This window comes from Spea bombifrons, chromosome 1 (assembly GCF_027358695.1).
Source record: "Spea bombifrons isolate aSpeBom1 chromosome 1, aSpeBom1.2.pri, whole genome shotgun sequence".
NCBI classification, from domain to species: domain Eukaryota; kingdom Metazoa; phylum Chordata; class Amphibia; order Anura; family Pelobatidae; genus Spea; species Spea bombifrons.
Window position 1 is genome coordinate 162,019,882 of NC_071087.1, and position 16,724 is coordinate 162,036,605.

At 44.6% G+C, this 16,724-nt stretch overlaps 1 protein-coding gene across 11 annotated transcripts in view; it reads left to right on the top strand.

The window, feature by feature from the left end:
- The window catches only part of CELF4 (CUGBP Elav-like family member 4), a 453,257-nt gene that overhangs the window by 297,395 nt on the left and 139,138 nt on the right, over positions 1-16,724 (top strand). The gene's annotated exons all lie outside the window — the stretch shown is intronic.

Genomic DNA, 16,724 nt, shown 5'->3' on the forward strand with positions numbered 1-16,724 from the left:
AATCTTCTCTCCTCAATCCCGTGTCTCGAGAAACGAGTCCTTCCGTGTGGAAACCGCAGATAATAACACCAAAAAAAAAAAAAAGAAATAAGAAATTATTTTCCCTTCCTCTTTATTGTAAGCGCACCATTCCCTGGAACATCTGCAGACGGCGCATCTACAACTGAAACGTATTTTGCCCGCACACGGGGGGCGCTGCGCGTCCGTCACATAAACCTTTACCGCCGGATAAATAATTGTCGTTTTTTTTGGTGTTAGAAAGATTGCGTGCGCGTTAATGACTTCTGTTTCGCTCAGCCGAATACGTCAATCAATCAATAATAAATAATATTTCCCTTATTTGGATACCTGAAATGCTAGGGGGTGTGACCAGAGGCGGGGAGGGGCGGGGACAGCCTGGGGAGTGGGCGGGGCCTTGAATGGCCACCTGTCCGCCTTGCAAGAACAGCCACTTTTCGTCGTTCATCGCGGTGGGGGGGGGGCACGTAGGACCTGCAGTGGAAGTCAGCTCTCCAACATGTTCTGCGGCGATGTACAATTAAATATTATGGAGTGGTTAACAAACTCCCCTAAACCTACAGATTCAACAGTTGTCACAGCCAATCAAAATCCGCGGCACCTACAAAGTTCACGAGCTTCCATTCCAAAGCGTATCGTATTATATAAATATATTAAATATTAAATAATGCGTGAGTAGTAAAATATCCCGTATATTATTATATATATATTTTTTTTTTTTCCCCCTGGTGATTGACTCGTGGAGAAATATGTTTTGTTTTTTGGGGGGGGGGGTTTTGGAAGGTTTTTTTTTGTTTTTTTTCTATTTTTTATTTTCAAAATGAAATTAGAAAGATCCCCCGTCTTCCGGCGATGCGTGAAGGCGCTGGCAGGAGGGGCCCTGGAGTTAATCCTCTCCCCTTACACGAGCCTCGGCAGGAAAGGCCGGGGTAATCCACGGATCCGGCTTCAAGCTGCTCTGCCCTGATCTCAAAACCAATTTTCTTTCATGGTTTTGTGGAAGTAAAGGTCAGCTGCAGAAATGTGATATCGCGCATGTTTTTCATGCTACAATGTGTCCCTCTCAAGGAAATTAGGATTCATTAAACCCGCCGGCTCGGTCGTATTGTCGGAGTCCCTACTGGCCCGAGGCCAACAATGGGATGAACTGGAAGAGAAGGATCATGTCTGGAAGAAAGGTAATGTATGCTTTGCAGCACGACCGGTCTCTGTTTGATCACCAGAGAACATGCGCGGGATTTTATTAGTTACATGCTAAGGGTGATTCTACCGAAGACTAGAATATTCAATACCTTTTGGGGCCTATGGCCCGGTGCGCCTCCGCTGCCTCATCTGTCTGGGTCAAGACAACACTATGAAAAAAAAGAATAAATAAATTCTGGTGGCCAATTACCTGAAATTTGCACCGAAAAAAAAAAAACAATTCTAAAAACGTGGGTTTTTTTTTTTTTTTTTAAAAGTAAACATTTAAATAGCTTGTAGTAGTGTAAATTTGTAGTAGTGTAAATTTGACAAATGAATGAGTATTGAAATATAAAAAAAAATACTTTTTATTGGACTATTTTAAGGATGAGTTTTGGAGATTAGCCGTCTCCCTTTATCGAGTCAAAAGTCAAAGGTCGGTCCTTAAAATGGAATGTTAGTCCAATAAAAAGATATATTTTCATGTTTCAATTTAAAAAAATTGTGTTGGGAAACCCAAGAAAAGTGCTTTGTGCAAGAATAATTTTTCAAATAAAAACAAGGAAGAAAAAAAAGGAGAAAGAGAAAAAAAGGAAGAGAGAAAGGAAGGAAAAACGAGAGAGAGAAATCAAAGAAGAAAAATTAAGGGAGAGAAGGGGGAAGGAGTAAAGAGAGACTAGAGATGGAAGGGTGAGAGAACAAGGAGGGAAGGGAGAAAGTGAGAAAAAGAAAGCAAGAAAAAGAGGAAAAGGAGGGAAGAAAGAAAGAGACAAAAGCAAGAGAGAAAAGAAGGCAGGGAGGAAGGCAGAAAGACAGAAATAAAGGAAGAGAGAAAGGAAGGAAAAACGAGAGAGAAAGCAAAGAAGAAAAATTAAGGGAGAGAAGAGGGGAAGGAGAAAAGAGAGACGAGAGAAGGAAGGGTGAGAGAACAAGGAGGGAAGGGAGAAAGTGAGAAAAAGAAAGCAAGAGAAAGAGGAAAAGGAGGGAAGAAAGAAAGAGACAAAAGCAAGAGAGAAAAGAAGGATGAAAGAGGGATACAGGGAGGAAGACAGAAATAAAGCAAGAGAGCGAAAAGAAGACAGAGAGAGGAAGGGAGGGAAAAAGTAAGGAAGAAAGAGAGAGATAGAGAGAGAAAAGCAAAGAGAGAAGAAAAGGGAAAAGAGGAAATGAATGTATAAATGCGATATAATTCACTCGCATCATATTTTGTTAAAAGCAAAGTCCCGGAGCTCTGGGAATCGCTCTGAGGCTTCTGTTCTCGCTGCTGAGAGGCCCATCCGCTGGAATTTTATGGAAAATGAAAAGACATTGTGCATGCTTGGGAGGTTTTAAGATCTTCGCCTGGAGAAGAAACCATATAATAGAGCAGATTCAATTAATCTAACATCCCCGCTTTAAAGAGATTCCGCCCCGGTTAAATGACACGGCGCAGGTAGGCGCGTGTTTAGGAATCTGGGGGGGGGGGTTATTTACGAGGCCAAAAAATGTCTTTTTTTTTTTTTTTTGGCGGTAAATTTCCTCAAAGCGGATCGGCGGTGTGAAAGACGTCCCTCAACGCCTCGGCCCTGCCTCGAAGATTTATTGTTATTTGGTAGAGCGGCGGAAGAAAACGACACGCTGTAACGGGTGCATTATCGTTATTAATTTAGTCATTGAATCCAAAATATTTTACGGCCCCCCGTGCCAGCGCCAAATGCCGACACAACCCAGACCGGCGTGGGGTTTAGTAGACGGTGGCTTTAAAGACGCGGTTCCACTTAGACAACACATGAATTGCCCTCTTGTTGAGCAAATAAACATTAAACGATCACATAAAAAACCAGCAGGAGCTTATGGTGTTTTATTCTGTTTCTATGGCAACAGCCTATGAGCGCTTGCTTTTGTGACACATCATTATTGTTATTATTATTATTTATTGTTTTATATAGCACCATCATATTCCACAGATTCCAGCATATTCCAGCTCTATCATTCTACTTAAAAATGAGAAAAATGTCTACTTTTCGACATTATTATATATATCCGAAGGCACGCCGGCGATCGAGGGAGATGAGAGAGATCCTCTTATATCCCCATTACTGGACCTGCATAGGTCCATGGACCCCCGATAGCCTCATGCCCCATACATTCATCATGGCGTTTCATCTGAAATACAGAAAAGTGAGAATGTGCACTTGGAACGAGAAAGCGATGTTAAGTTACGACGATTCCACGTCCAATTATGCTTTGTTTTTTGTAATTATCATCAAAATCCCCTTTTTTCTTAGAGATCTCGCAACCGCCATTAGGCGCCATCCATATAATCGGCAAATTCGGCTCGGGTGCTGCCTCTAATAAGAGGCCGGAAGGCGGCTCTCCTCCAACGAAGCCAATGGCGGTTATTATTATTATTATTATTATTATTATTATTATTATTACAGAACGTCGGGTTAAAAAACCCCTGGAAATGTGACGGCAAAAACTCTACCATAAAGAAAAAGTTTGTCCTGAGATCTTTGCGGACAGGAAAGAAATGAGGCTGAAAAAACTTTTCTATTAATCTCCTGACTTCGCTGGGATAATTAAAAATGAATACATGTAATTATGAGGATGTCTCATTAGCGTTGTTGATTTGATGTTCTGCCTTCTTAATTAATATCATCAACCGAGATTTCCATTCATTGCTCGCTAACGCTTGCAAACACTTTGTCTAAGTCCGTCTTGTTCTCTCACCGTCTCTTTTCCCCCCTCTGTTCCGTTTCTCACCCTCTCCCTGTTACTTTTCCTCTACTTTATCTTCTGGGTTTTTTTTTGGGTCAGCGAGTTCTGATAAGTTGAAGCGCTTTGAGTCGTCCGTTAATCTTGGCCAACTTTTCTCCTACAAGAAGGACAATGCCGGTAACGTATGGCTAAGTCGGTGAAACGTCTTGTATGAAGACCCTTGTGATATCGTTTGGTGGACCATCAGGTCGGCCTTGAGGACCTCGGGTGAGTAAGACCTTTTTTTGGGCCATAATCACAAAAGGTTTGAAAATACCTTCTGTTTTCCTCACATAGAAACCTCATTACAGAAAGTACCTTCAAAAATGTTTTTTGGAATATGGCCAAAAATTCTCTTAAAGTCATAACTGACTCTAAAGTTTACTCTTTCGAATGATCGACCACTAACGTTTGGGCCGCGTTCCATTTTTTTGGGGGGAAAAAACCTTCTTGTGAGAGAATAACCCAAAAATATAGACAAAAAAAATGTACTTTGAGGTCTTCAGAGCTTACTTGGCTGTAGATTTTATTCTTATGAATGATGGTCCACTGAACTCCACTAATTTATCATACTTTACATCGTCTTTGAAGGAGACGTTGAGTTGATCGAGGTCAATTGACAACTTACTTATTGTAACACAAAAAACTAAAACTTGCGGTTTGTCCAACAAATCACAGAAAGTAACATTTTCTGCCCAGAGTTTCTACATATCAAGTAGAGTCTTTACGTGGATCGTGACGCTTGATTGGGAAGTTCCTTGGAGTAATAAAGTGTTTGTAAATACGCCCAAAATTAGGTTTTTCACCAGTTTCTGTTGGTGCAAAATGTTGGTGTGCTAAAAAAAATGTTAGTTCTTCGGACAAATATGGTGATATTCGTGTTATTACTCGAGGCCAACTTGGTCCTTCTTGCAGAAGAAGCTCACCAGGTGAGACCATCCATGACCTTTCATGATCTCCCTCTTCACCCCGCGTCTCTCCTCTCCAACCCCTTTTGTTGACATCCAAACCTCAATCTCTCCCCAGCGCCACGGCCTCGTTGCCTTTGTTGAAGCATCTTACCGTATCGATCCAGCCAGGAAAAAAAAAAGAGAAATAAGATTCCCGAAAAATAAGCATATATTAAATGAAAGCACATGTGAGCGATATGAATAAAAAGGGCCGAGTGCCGCAGGATTATTGACAGAGCCGTCATTAAAATCTCCCCGTGTGTCTCCGGATAAACCAGCCCGGCGCTGGCATTCACTCTACAGAGAGGAGCAGGTTGGGTATCGACTTGGAAACGTCCAGTCCGTAGCCCAAGGAAAGAAAATGAAAGATGATCAAGCAAGCGCAGACCGGAAGAGTGCATGCGAGATCTTAAGAATAATTTAAGGAGTCCCCTCGGAGGAAGCGCCGGCTCCATAGTATCTCTCGTTGGCTGACGACGGCACGCGGGGTCCGCTTTGTACCCCCTTTTCAGGTGCAAATCATCAATGGTAACTTTGAGTTGTGATCGTTAAACCGGGAACTTGTTTCGGCTTCTTAATTCACGTTATGAAGGGCCGACCTCTGGGAGCGCCCCCTGAAAGAACAGCTGAGCCGGATCCTGTATAATGTATAGTTAAATCAGTGAGCCGGCCCCTGTATAATGTATAGATAAATCAGTGACCGGCCCCTGTATAATGTATAGATAAATCAGTGACCGGCCCCTGTATAATGTATAGATAAATCAGTGAGCGGCTCCCTGTATAATGTATAGATAAATCAGTGACCGGCCCCTGTATAATGTATAGATAAATCAGTGACCGGCCCCCTGTATAATGTATAGATAAATCAGTGACCGGCCCCCTGTATAATGTATAGATAAATCAGTGACCGGCCCCCTGTATAATGTATAGATAAATCAGTGACCGGCCCCTGTATAATGTATAGATAAATCAGTGACCGGCCCCTGTATAATGTATAGATAAATCAGTGAGCGGCTCCCTGTATAATGTATAGATAAATCAGTGACCGGCCCCTATATAATGTATAGATAAATCAGTGACCGGCCCCCTGTATAATGTATAGATAAATCAGTGAGCCGGCCCCTGTATAATGTATAGATAAATCAGTGAGCCGGCCCCTGTATAATGTATAGATAAATCAGTGAGCCGGCCCCTGTATAATGTATAGATAAATCAGTGAGCCGGCCCCTGTATAATGTATAGATAAATCAGTGACCCGGCCCCCTGTATAATGTATAGATAAATCAGTGAGCCGGCCCCTGTATAATGTATAGATAAATCAGTGAGCCGGCCCCTGTATAATGTATAGATAAATCAGCGAGCCGGCCCCTGTATAATGTATAGATAAATCAGTGACCGGCCCCTGTATAATGTATAGATAAATCAGTGACCCGGCCCCCTGTATAATGTATAGATAAATCAGTGAGCCGGCCCCTGTATAATGTATAGATAAATCAGATATATGTCCTGTATACAAATGTTAAGTTACAGATGATGGGGTTCTGTAGGAGAGATGACCGCTAGTAAGTTTATCGGGCGTACGCTTTTCCCGAGGGGTACATACATCGCTGCGGAATATGATGGCGCTATATAAAACAATTATTAATAATAATAGAATACCCCAGGCACATGCGCTGGCCGGAGTGTCTCTGTAACATTGTTTAAGTTTCCAGCGGCTGTGGAAGGCTGCGCCGTCTCTCCACCTCTCCGTCTCTCCACCTCTCTCCGCGTCCGTGCAGCGAGATTTATGTCCCTCCGCTTCCACGCATCCAAAGACCTCATCCGCATAGCGCGATAAAACATATTTAATCCTCGTTCCCCCGCCTTTTATTTCAGGACTAATAGGAAGGCAGATACACAGGTAAGCGCTCGTCCGTCGGCCCGCTGATGGCGACGTCATTCTCCCCGCACCGGTTACGTGACTCTCATTAGAACGGCAAGCGCGTGTATGTTTATGACGGCAGTCACTCCATGAATGTCACCGTATCCCGGCCCCCGGGGGCAGTAATCATCGGCATCATCATCGCCGGTGATTTGCTTATGTTGAGTACTCTATAGGAGAAGGGTGGTGGAATATTCTATTTATTTTATTTTTGTAGAGAAAATCTCTCCTCTTGGCCCCCAAACGCCTCGAACGTTTAGTATTCAGTCACCTGACTCACTTTCTTTCCTCTAACCCTCTGCTAGACCCTTTCCCATCCACACCACACCACTGAGACCAAAATGACCAACGATCCTCGCTCAACGTCCCTTCTCCTTGCCCATCGTCTCGGACCTCTCTGCGTCCTTCGACGATGTTGACCGCCAAGCCCTTTGTGCAAACCCTTCATGGCATCCATGACATGGCTCTCTCCCCCGGCTCCTCTCCTACCTCTCTCACCATAGATTTAGTGTCTTCTCCTCTGACACTTCTTCCTTTCTCCCACCACTCTCTGCTGGTGGCCAACTGTCTCCGTTCAGGAACCTCTACGCTTTTCTATCCGCACCTCCTCCATATCTTCTTCTTCGGTTTCCACTACTACCCCTTCGCTTATGACACTCTAATCTAGCTTTTGTCTCCTGACCTCTCACTCACTCTTCTAACTCTCCTTACTGTCTTTCTGAAATCTCATCCTAGAAGACATTCCACCACCTGAAGCCCAACATCTCCAAGGGTCGAGCTTCTGGCCGTTACACCATCTCCTCTGTCCCAATTCCTTAACTCTCCATCGCTCTTCGAGAATTCCACCAACAGACCAAGTTCATTGCCTCGTTCTCAAGTCCGGTCCCTCACCAAATCCCAAAGTCTTAGTCAGAGGAACCTCTCTGAACCTCACACTTTCCTCACAAAACAAAGACAGCCCAATCCATCGTCTGCTAATTCGTTGCATCTTACATAGGTTTTCTCGGCAGCGTCTTTTGTCGGCCGAGGCGTAATAGCGCGTTACCAGCGAGGATTTTAAGTCGGGTTGAGCTTGACCCCTGGGCTACAATGTAACCACCCTGCCTTTAATTATCATTGATAATCAACCTAAAACAATTTGCTTCCTTCGTTCTTCCTCTTCTCTCTTCTTTATATACAATCTCATCGGCGCGTCTCACAGTCCATACATTCACGGGGTCTGACAAATCCACAACCGGCAGACTGAGGCGAGCCGATACAATCTAACGGCAACTATGTAACTATTTGTAAAAATAGGGTGGATAAAGGTTAGCCGCCGGGGTTAGCCGATATTTAAAGATACGTTATGGTAACGTTTTTTATGTCCTTGTTAAATGCAGCGATATATTCCATTCAGCTAATCTAACACTAGAGGATCAGAGGCTTGGATAGAATTTAAGGTTTTAGTGGTAGATAAGTGGAACAGCCTCCCAGCAGACGTGGTAGAGGGTAATACAGTGTAAACATGCATGTGTCTAATATGGCTCCTGAATCTAAGACGAGACCAATGATTAAGGCTTGGGTCTTTACAGCAGGAGAAAGGGGCAGATAGATGGAGGGCCGAATGGGGCCGATTTGCCGGCATGTTCTGTATTCTCTGCCTCAGATCCTTTTCACGGCCCTAAAAACCTGTTTAATATACTTTAATTCTCAACCTGTCAAAATCAATTTAAGCCACCAGCAGTTTTGGGGTTAACTTCAATAGCCAATGACGGATGTTCTGTCTCCAGCGCGAGCTCCCGCTGTGATTATAAGAACAAGGGTCCCCCCCCACGCTTTGTATTTAAGGAATAAACCCGAGCCTTTGTGACTTGAAAAACCTCTCGAATGTAAATAGCTTTGCAAGAAGTAGTTTTTTTTTTCTCTTAGCCCCGCGGAGAAAATTACAGAACTCGGCGGTCGGAGACACTTAAAGGCTTCGGGAAAAGCTGCCGGCGACGGCTTCAACTCTAAGCAGCTTGGTGTCGGGAAATGGCGATAAAGAGTATGATTTGCTGAGCCTTTTCAGATACGCTGTCAAATTTAGTTTAAAAATATGAAACCGTGACCTCAGAGATACCTTCTGCAAGATTCCGGAGCCTATCCCACGCACGCTCAAATACCCTCACTCTATTACCCTCTACCACTTCTGCCGGGAGGCTGTTCCACTTATCTACCACCCTCTCAGTAAGAAAGAACATTCCATATCGTCGAAATGATGAAAAAAAAGAACCTTCTTATAAATGTTTCTCCCTGCAGAATTCTCGTAGCAACGATCATTTCCATTTTCTTATAGTTTCAGTTCTTTTCCTTCCAAAGACGAAAAAAAAATACTTTTCTCAGTACGATTTCAGCTTTTTTTTTTCTTTCTTATTTTCTTACATTACTGAAGGAGTGTTAGATAAGCGGAACAGCCTCCCAGGAGAAGTGACGGACGGGGGGGGTGTTAATACAGCGAGGGGATTTAAACATACACGGGACAGGCGTACGGCTCCCGAAACCAAGAACCGATGAAGACCTTTAGAGCGCGGGGGGTGGGGTGGGTCCGGTTAGACTAGACGGGCCGAATGGGGGCCGATCTGCCAACAAACTCTGTGTTCCTGTGTTTCATGTGATGAATCTTCCAGTGGCAGATGCTCGGTGAGTCACTTAGCTGCGAGACGTTCTTTAGACAATTTGTTTTTCCACCCCTGATTCATTTAAAGGGTCTTCGGAGAGCGAGTCTTCCCTTTACAGAGAGGCTTTTACCGCGGAATACTCGCTCCCGCCGGGCCGCCTAATGATGTTGGACACAATACGTGTGAACATCTCTTTGGAGGCGGCCTATGAAATCATTGTTTATTTAGACCCCGGGTCCTGGAAGCCATCTGCAATCCTCCGGGCTCCTGTTGTTTTTAAAGTCCTTTTATGTTCTCCGACTTCTCCTCCGAGCATTATTCGCTCTTTAAAGAGCTCCCGACGACTCCCCGCCAATGAAGCTCCAACAAAGCAAATGACTGTTGACATTTTTATTTTATCGTATATTGTGGCAAACGTGGTCCCTGCGCCCCCCCCCGACTCCCCCTTCCCCCTCCTCCTCCGACAACGAACACCAAGCTAAACCACGTTGAGTTAATCTCGGCAACCTGAGGGCGGCCATCAAAACCTCCGACGCAGAGGTCTTCTTCACCGGCCGGCCGCACAAAGAGAAACATTTGGATACGTTTGATTTTAGTCTCCGAAGTTCTCTGTCGCGTTATAAAAGTAACCATTTTTTTTATCGTAATTATCGGAAGAGAATAATCGACGGATTTCATGATTTTAGTCACATCGAACAAAAGGTGGTTCCGACGGACGGCGGAATTCGTCAAAGAAATGCTAAAATAACAGCAAGTCCTGCTTTAAATGTCAACGGCTGAGAGGGTTTTATTATATATTTCTATCATTTCTATTATTACTGAGAAGAAGGGATTAGCGTCGCGGATACCAGCGCGGTCCGTCAGCCACCACAGTTTATTAGTTCGCTATAGCAAAAGGGAATCTAAGGGGTTAAAGGGAATACATTTTTACTACAATATCAGACAAAAAATACATTTTTAAAAAAAATTGTTTGATTTTTTACCCCAGTTGCCCCGTAATATAATATTTACAGGCAGCTGCATATCAGCCGTTTGTATATCTGTTATCTGATCCCCGATCTACTAAACCCCCCGACTCCTTATCATACTGCCTGTGGGGAACAATAGAATGCCTCAGTCTTAATCACCCAGGCTGACACTCTGACTGATGAAAGTCTATGGAGAACGGACTTCATTAGCATCGCCATAAAGCATCAGCTCAGTGTGGGGTTTGAGCCAAGAAAGTCACCCAAAATATCACATGACTGACAGCAACGGCGGCTCCAGATCTGCAGATAAAGGGAGTTTATTGGGACAAAATGGGATAAAACCGGATATTACTGTATACAGCGCTGGGGGGTTATATTACTGTATACAGCGCTGGGGGTTATTACTATATACAGCGCTGGGGGTTATATTACTGTATACAGTGCTGGGGGTTATATCACTGTATACAGCGCTGGGGGTCATATTACTGTATACAGCGCTGGGGGGTTATATTACTGTATACAGCGCTGGGGTTATATTACTGTATACAGCGCTGGGGGGTTATAATACTGAATACAGCGCTGGGGGTTATATTACTGTATACAGCGCTGGGGGTTATATTACTGTATACAGTGCTGGGGGGGTTATATTACTGTATACAGCGCTGGGGGTTATATTACTGTATACAGCGCTGGGGGTTATATTACTGTATACAGTGCTGGGGGGGTTATATTACTGTATACAGCGCTGGGGGTTATATTACTGTATACAGCGCTGGGGGTTATATTACTGTATACAGCGCTGGGGATGAAATAAACGTATTACGCGGCGGGGTAGAAGATCGAGTTTTCGGGTGATTGGTACGAGGGGCTGTGAAGTGCAGATGATGTTTGGAGATATAATATGTATATATATATAATATGCGGTGTTTGCTCTCCATACGGAATCTGTTAATAATTTAATTCCCATTAGAGGCCCCGGTGATGAAGTGGAATGAAGAAGATTTATGGACGGAATTTTCCCTCCTTTTCATTTTTTTTCTCCGTCTCTCTATTTTCTTGGCATTTTTCTGCATTTTTTAATTTAGATTGGTGACACGATACCATCTGGTCATTATTGCAGAAAATATTCATTTTCTCTGAGTGAGGTGGCTTTCATTTATCAAACGGCTTTTAAGCGGCACCTTCAACTTTCCTGCTTAATGCTAAAATATGAGATCCTCTGATACTCTATCGAGCCGCTTAAAGACCTCTTAAAATGATTGCGAAATGGTACTCCTTTACATTCAGGAGCCGTATGCCTATCCCATGCATGTTTAATACCCTCACTGTATTACCCGCTACCACCTCTGCTGGGAGGCTGTTCCACTTATCTTCCACCCTCTCAGTAAAGTACAACTTCCTTCCATTGCATCTAAGCCTCTTCCCTCTAGTTTTTATTTCTTTTTTGTTGCTAACTCACTTTTTTTAGGGGACTTATTCCTCCCTTTAACCTTCAAATAGATTGTAAGCTCTTCTGCTTCTGTACCAGGCTGTCAGATTGTATATTGTGCGTTTTGTGTTAATGTTTTCTTTATTGTCGTAGCGTTGTGGAATCAGCTAGCGCTCCGTTAATAAATGTAATGTCTCTATATTGATGTTTCCTGTGGACTCTTTGTCCCCGAACGTATGAGAATAAGTTAGATTTTCAGGTTAACAAACCCAAAATGTAGATTTCTTTAAGACTTCGATCGCCCGGGACGCAGAGAGAGAGAGGCAGCGGGACGCAGAGAGAGAGAGAGGCAGCGGGACGCAGAGAGAGAGAGAGGCAGCGGGACACAGAGAGAGAGGCAGCGGGACGCAGAGAGAGAGGCAGCGGGACGCAGAGAGAGAGAGAGGCAGCGGGACGCAGAGAGAGAGAGAGGCAGCGGGACGCAGAGAGAGAGAGGCAGCGGGACGCAGAGAGAGAGAGAGCCAGCGGGACGCAGAGAGAGAGAGAGGCAGCGGGACGCAGAGAGAGAGGCAGCGGGACGCAGAGAGAGAGAGAGGCAGCGGGACGCAGAGAGAGAGGCAGCGGGACGCAGAGAGAGAGAGGCAGCGGGACGCAGAGAGAGAGAGGCAGCGGGACGCAGAGAGAGAGAGAGGCAGCGGGACGCAGAGAGAGAGGCAGCGGGACGCAGAGAGAGAGAGGCAGCGGGACGCAGAGAGAGAGAGAGGCAGCGGGACGCAGAGAGAGAGAGACAGCGGGACGCAGAGAGAGAGAGGCAGCGGGACGCAGAGAGAGAGGCAGCGGGACGCAGAGAGAGAGAGGCAGCGGGACGCAGAGAGAGAGAGGCAGCGGGATGCAGAGAGAGAGGCAGCGGGACGCAGAGAGAGAGAGAGGCAGCGGGACGCAGAGAGAGAGAGGCAGCGGGACGCAGAGAGAGAGAGAGAGGCAGCGGGACGCAGAGACTCGCAGCCAACGCCTCTCCAACTGGACTCCCTTTGATAATATTTGACATTAGGAAAGAACCTCATGGGGAGATCGCGTAATGCAGAATAACGGGAATGAGTGCGCGTGGTAAGCGTAGCTGCTAATTATACGCAGTGACAGCCGGGATGTCAATTGGCGATCGATAACCCCCCCCCCGATACGTCCAAATCCTTCAACTATTTGTAAGGAAAACATGCATAGAATGTCAGAGACATTAAAGGGGATTTAAACATGCGCGGGATAGACATACGGCGCCCGAATCTAAGACGAGACCAACGACCGATTAAGGTTTGAAGTCTTTACAGCAGGAGAAACGGGCGACTAGACGGGGGCCGGATGCAGAGTCAGGCTGGTCAATTGCCCCCCAAAGCCTGGTCCAAAATTCTAAAGAGTGGGCCAGTCCGACCTAGATTCTGCCTCTTGTGATCCCACTGTAGACGTATGGCTGCTTGACCATGTGGACAGCCTAAAAGAAAGCTGGAGGCGAAGTAAGGGGGGTGAAGAGAGAGATGGGGTGGGTAAAAGGGTAGAGGAGGGAGGGAGTATGTATATATGTATGTATGTTAGACTGAGAATGTATGTGTAAGCATGTGTGTTAGCATGAATGTGTGGTTATGTGTGTGTGTTAGCATGAATGTGTGTGTGAGAGGGAGTGTGTGTAGTTTGAGTGTGTAAGTGTGTTAGAGTCTGAGTAAGTGTGTGTTAGTGTACGTATGTGTGTTAGTGTAAGTATGGGTGCGTTAGCATGAGTGTGTGCATGTAAATATGTGTGCCATTGCTTATCTGAGTTATCGAAGGGGGGGCAAAGGGCCAGTAAGGCCCCTTGGCTTTACCTGCCCCTAGGCCAGAAGTTGCCAGCCCTCCCTTGGCCAAATTCTGTGTTGCTATGGTGACCAAATTTTGAAATCCATCTAAAGAAAAGACCGAAAGACGCACATTTTCCTATTAAAATAGGCATTCTGTATTAAAAAACTCCAACTTTTCAAGATCTATTTGAAGACGTTGCTGATATATCCGGTTCTTATTAGTGTTCTAATATTATTATTAGTATTATTATTATTATTATTATTATTATTATTATTGTTGTTGTTTTGCACGGCAGACATTACGGCGACAGACGGACCGGAGAATTACTTAAAGCAGTTTCTAGAAGGACAGAGTCCTGCGCTGGCTGCGTCGAAAGCTTTGGAGGAAAATTCTCACTGGCAATAAAAAAAAAGCAATCATTGCGCATCAATATTTATAAAAAAATCTGCATTTTACATACTAATAACAAAAAAAAACATTTATCACCTGATATCATTTGTATTTCATTCTCTGTATGATCTCTGGGGAGCGCTAACGCCAGCCGTTCAATTATACAGAACTTTCCGTTATTATTGTTATTTCTCTGGAAAATATCCAGCCAAGTCTCATGTTACATTTAGATAATTGGAAATAAAAGCGAGAGAGAGAAAGGGAGATGGAGAAAGAGAGAGGGAATAAAGAGAGAGATAGACATAGAGGGGGGAAGAGAGGAGAGAGGGCAGAGAAAGAGGGAGAGAAGACGGGAAAAAGGGAGAAAGTAAAGAAGAGAAGGGGATAAAAGGGAGGAGGAGAGAGAGATTTTAAAGAGAGACAAAAGAAGAAGAAAGGGGAGAAAAGAGAAAAAAGGAGGAAAAAAACAAAAAAGAGGAGGAAAATGAGATGGGGTGATCAGGATGGGGTGGGAAAGGGAGAGAAGAGAAAGTGAAAAGAAAAAAGAAGGAAGAGAAATGGGTGCAAACAAAAAGAGTGGGAGAGAAGAGGGGAGAAGAAAAGAGGATGTGGAGAAGGAGAAGAAGAATTGAGGAAGAGAGAGAGAGAAACAGAGAGCATGAAGAGGGGAAGAAGAGATGGACATAAGGATAGAGGGAGAGAAAGGGTGGAGAGGAGAAAATATAAAGGAAGAGAAGAAGAGATAGGAGCATGGAGGAGAGAGAGGGGAGAGAGATATATGGGAAGGATAAAGGAGTGGAAGGTAGGGGAGAAAAAGTGTAAAGGACAGGGGGAGAGAAGAAAAGAGAATAGAAGGGAGCGGCGGTGGGAGACAGAGTAAGAGACAGAAATAAAGGTAAAGAGAGAGAGGATAAAAGCTGAAAGAGGGAAGTAGACGGAAATAAAGAAAGGGATGGAATCAGAGATAGATGAAAGGAGAGTGGAAGAGAAGGAGCGATCAGCTGCGCATAAGAGGAGCAAGGGTGAGCGAGGGAAGACGAGCACTCAAAAGATGGAGGGAAGGAGAGGAGCGCATGTACGTGTTCTCTCTATCGGCACACATGTTCTCTCTATCAACACACGTGTTCTCGCACATACACTGGGACTTTAATGAGCTTCCTCCGACGCTGCGGGACGAGCCACATGCGCAGAGCGATGCATCAAAGCAGGTTTATGGCCTGTTCATTAAAAGATAATTCAGCGGCGGGGTATAACGGGAACAGCGAGCGTCGGGGTATAACGGGAACGGCGAGCGTCGGGGTATAACGGGAACGGCGAGCGTCGGGGTATAACGGGAACGGCGAGCGGCGGGGTATAACGGGAACGGCGAGCGGCGGGGTAATGAGGAGGCTCGTAAGGTTTCACTAGACACGAGGTGCGTTTATATATCGCCAAAAGTTAGCAACTTCTGGAACTTTTTCTTCTCTCGCCAACTCTGTAAGGGTTTTTTTTTTCTTTTATAGAACATAAAAGGGCCGACTCGTAATTCCACCCCGAGCTTTACTGCCGGACGCAGGCCTGCGTTACGTTATTACACCGGGATGTCTAAATTAGTGATTTTTAAAGAGAAAAAATACAGCTCGTTATTATCACGGGAAAGAAAAGGACAAAAACAAAATAATCAGTTCCGTTCTTCACTGAAATTTTCAAGAATTTGTGGGTGAATTTTAGAATATTATCCACTTTCGGTTTGTGACGCGATGACGTAGAATATGTTTGGCTGCAGGAGTTTACAATCTAGATTATCGTTTGTTTTCACTCAAAGCTGGCTCCTGCCGGTAATCAGAGACGACACAGAATCTGCCGGCAGATCGGCCCTCGTCGGCCCCCATTTCTCCTGCTGTAAAGACTCAAACCTTAATCAGTCGTTGGTCTCGTCTTAGATTCAGGAGCCGTATGCCTATCCCATGTATGTTTAATACCCTCGCTGTATTACCCTCTACCACCTCTGCTGGGAGGCTGTTCCACTGATCTACCATCCTCTCGTTAAAGTAAAAACAGACTTTTTTTCTGGATACGTCATCTTTCTGGAAAGCCGTTCGTTTTAAATAACATATCCGCAGATGACTACCGGCGGAGATCTAAAGGAACGCCAGCTTGTTGATCACACGGCGATGCCGACCACAACTAAAAGTCACCCGGCCCCCAGAGTTTACAGAATGAAGCCCTTTGTTGGAATTTGTCACTTTGTTCCCCTGTTAGAATCCACGCGATGTGTGAATAACATCTGTTCTCTTCTTTCAGACCTACCTAGCGTCTGAATAAATTATCATTTTCTGCCAAAATTGGGTTTTTTTAGCGGCTTTACGTAGAATAAGATTGGTTTCATATTACGGCGGAGAGCTGGCACTCCTCCCGGATAAATCATTGTCTCCGAATTCTTATTTTAATATTAATCATGTATGTTCTTTTGTTCTTTGTTGCATTGTCTACGTTCTGTTTTCTTTTCCCATTCCGTTCTCTCCGTATGAAGTTCCGTAGAGTCCGTCCGCTTTGGCCGTCGGCTCCGAGACGCGAGCGGAGATCTATTAATCAGGGAGAATAATGACATCATCGCTAAAGGCTCTCCTGAGTATTTTTTTTTTTTTTTGCAATATTACGTTTTCCAAAACATATTGCAATCAT